Source organism: Panthera uncia, chromosome B1, assembly GCF_023721935.1.
Source record: "Panthera uncia isolate 11264 chromosome B1, Puncia_PCG_1.0, whole genome shotgun sequence".
NCBI classification, from domain to species: Eukaryota; Metazoa; Chordata; class Mammalia; order Carnivora; family Felidae; genus Panthera; species Panthera uncia.
In genome coordinates this window covers 6950020-6953652 of record NC_064811.1, presented here as the reverse complement: position 1 = coordinate 6953652, position 3633 = coordinate 6950020, and the positions used below count along the sequence as shown (strand labels likewise).

The window sequence follows — 3633 nt, the reverse complement described above, 5'->3', positions numbered from 1 at the left end:
AAGGGGGGGGGGCGGCGGCTCGGGGGCCCGGGGCCGCCCAGACCCCGGGGCCGGGGCGGCGGCGGGGTGCGGGCCCTTTGTGCCGCCGCGACCCCGCAGGCTCGCCTCCTCCCCCCGCCCCTCCCCGCGCGCCGGTCGCGATCCGCGGCGGCGGCGTGCGGGCTGCGGTGCAGCGGGTGTGGAGTCGCCGCGCCGGCCTCCTCCGCCCGCCCCCAGCGTTTTAAATGATGCATCGCCTGCGAGGATTTCTACCGGTCGGCTCGGAGCAGGAAGTGTCGTCAGGAGGCCATTTTTAAAGCCTCCTGCGGGCCTCGGAGGTAAGCGTTGACGTGGTGTGACTCCCGGTGGTTAGCGGAGACCCCGCGGCCCCGCCACGGGCCGGCGCCGGGAGACCACGCCGTAAGCCCCTGCTCCCGCGCCCTCTCCCCTCCCCCTTCCTAGCACCACGCTGTTAGACGTGGACTCGCCTCGGATAACGTGTACCATCGGTGTGAGTGTGCCAACAATAAACTTGAAAACCGGACTGGCATTGTCTTTCCTTGGGAGTTTCGCGGCGTGTGTCCAGGGACGGACTTGTCCGTGGAGGACCTTTGCATCGTTTGCCGGAGTAGGGGGCTGGGGGGGCTCGGGGGAGGGGAGATGGTGAAGGTTTGACTCGTTCAGATGCTGATGGGAGAGCCTTTGTGGGACCTCCCCAGCGCAGCTGCCCTTTTTCTCTTGTTGCCTTGGGCTTGTTGGGCAGTTTCAGGCCGGTTGCAAAAGAATGAATATTTCTTCCCCGGAAAGGGAAAGCCAAAGGAGACAATGAAGGCGAACACTTCAGTCCCTCTATGTAAACGTACCCCGTTACGACAACCCCGACTTTTAAAAGTGCGATGACGAACAATACATCAGCCTAACATTCATGAAAAAGTGAAATAGCACTTTGTCCTGTTTCAGAAAGCCTACCCGGCTAACCTGTAATGTTGTGTTAGCACCTTTAAAGATTCTCTCTCTCAAGTTTAGATTGGAAGTCACCAAGATTAAGTAAGACCAGGCACGGGTCCCCAGAAGCTTTGCGGCACTTTCCTAGAGGAAGGGAGAGAGAATAGGAATGTGGCTCTTGAGCTTTCTCCGAGTCACATAGACGAAGTTCAGCCCAGCCTGTGTGATGTGTGTATACAACAGGAGATTCTGGCCAAGGGTTCTAGAAGCCCAGCAAATGGAGGCTAGAAACCAATACCGTATAGTCTCTTCAGAAGGCGAGTAGAACGTTTGGCTGTTTTAATTGTCTGATATCCATGTTCCTTTCACCTGGGATGAATTTTTTTTAATGATTTTTTTTTATCCAGGATGTATTATAGCCTTGAAAAAGAACACTTTTGTGTGTGCCCAGTTTTGTTCTGCTGATAACGTTCATTACAAATGCATTTTGAAAACAGCACACAAAGGAGGGCAGTATTTTATTGAGCTTCCCCCTTGATGTTTATGTCAAACTAGTGTGGACTATTAAAAATTCATTAATACCAATTTTAAAAAACACCTCCATCTCCCATAGTGTATTTGCTTTCAGTAAGAGGATCTGGGCCAGTTTTCAGGCAGGAGGAAGAACAGAGAACATTTTTATGATCGTTGCCATGAAGGCTGACCTTTCATTCATTCCCTCGTTTATTCGTTCTTTCCTTCAATATGTATGGCATGTCTCCTTTGCCAAGCCCTCTGCTGTTGGCTGTGACAAACAAGGTCGTCACAGTGCGGCTTCCCAGTCTCGGTTGTTCTCAAGCGGCCTGGGGTAGACTTCGTTTTCTTTGTTCACATATGCAGCCCAGCCAATTGCAGTTTCCAGATTCCATCCTGGGACTGAAGGGACCCAGACTCTAATCAGATGTTCTCATCATGGAGTGGGGTGGTGAGGCAGCAGAATCACTTGGCAAGAATTATAAAGTGCCTGCCTCAGATCATCTCAGGGAAAAGGCCGTCTGATTCATTTGGTCACCTCAGTCCTAGGAAACCTTTTTTTTCTTTTTTTTCCTTTTTATTTTAAGCTCCTGTATTACTTTGCCACACATCCCTGCTTGAGAAGCATTTTCGGGGTTCCTTCTTATTTTCTAGGAGAAAATTCTCAGAGAAACCAAGGCTGCACAAGACCCAGGACTTCCATCCAAGTGCCTGGCTTCCGCAGGGCATTTTGTGCAGTGTCTTGGAGCCTCAGGGGGTTCTGAGTGCAGAAGCCTGTGCCAAGGCCCGAAGTGAGGCCGGATGGGGCCGGGGCGCCGGAGAAGACAAGGCCCGAAAGAAGGAAGAGCCCTGGAACTTGCCATGCTTTTGACTCCTCTGCAGCTCAGCGGCCCCAGGCAGGAAGTAAGAACACTACCCAAGTGGCAGCAGCTGCTGTCTGTGAGTTCAGTTCCCAGCCCCACAGAGCCCGCTAGCAGAAAAGCAAAGAATTTAGATTAGATACCGGCTGACCAACTCCGCGACCTTGGAAAAGACACACGGCTTCTCCAGATCTGTTATCTTAGAAGAAGCAAATGATGGAAGGCGTACTTTGAGGAATGTGAGGTGACATATGCGTGTGCCTCTGCAGGCACCCAGCACCCCTTCCACCTGACGTGGGTCAAGATGCACCAGGATCGCCAAACACAGCCAGCCGCTGACAGATCCGCATTTACCACTTCGCTGAGGCCACCCATTTAACGACTGCTCTGCAGCTCCCCTGACACCCCTTCAGGACCTCAGCCTGTGTCAGGTGTGGGGGTGAAACAGTCCTGATTTATGTTCTTTGTGCCCGCATCCTGCCAGGAACGTTGACGTGTAAGAACCTGTAAAGCGGTTATTGTCGTTACACGCTTAACAGCGAGTATCAGCGATGACATTTCCAAGGTCACATGGCTCAGCAAGGGTTGCACCCAGTCTGCTTGGCCCAGCCACCCACTCCCGTCCAAGGCAGTGTCCTTGCCCCGTCTCCGGCACCCTTGGCTGAGACGGGCGTATAAAAGATTGCACGAGGACGGTCAGAAGATTCTTGCCATTCCCACACACTCTTCTGCGCCTGTAATGGCAGGTGGTGGTTCTTAACCTTGGCTGTACATTTGATTCACGGGGGAAGCTTTTAAAACTCTCAGAGCCTCCCACACTCACAATGGGGCCCAGGCATTATTTTTTTAAAGCTCTCCAAGTGATCCTGGTGTGCAGTAGAGTGACCATCCCAGGGACTGCCTTCAAAAATAAGTTTAACATCCCGGGCATATGATGACAAATTCGTCACCCTAATGCAGCCAAGGTTGATGATCACTGGTGTAGTGATAGGTCTGTGTTTGATTATACTTTTTATTAAACCCTGAATCCATTTCATCCACAAAATTCGGTTGTTAAGGCAAAAAAAGGGGAGGAGGGGCTCAAAAATATATGTGTCCTTCATTTTATCACCTTTAGAGACCTCGAGTCCCTAGGTGTGTTTAGTCCCACACAGTTGTGTAATGTTGCTTGTAATACTACTTTGTTTTTCCCTTGTATTTTTTTAATGCTAACAAGAGCATAATTTCCCCTTAACATTCTTCTTTCCACATAGAGAGCTATAAGTTTTATACTTCAAAACCTCTCTCACTGGTCATATATATATATATATATATATATATATATATATATATATAT

At 50.6% G+C, this 3633-nt stretch overlaps 1 protein-coding gene across 1 annotated transcript in view; it reads left to right on the top strand.

The window, feature by feature from the left end:
- The window catches only part of ZNF518B (zinc finger protein 518B), a 16303-nt gene that overhangs the window by 581 nt on the left and 12089 nt on the right, over nucleotides 1–3633 (top strand). The gene's annotated exons all lie outside the window — the stretch shown is intronic.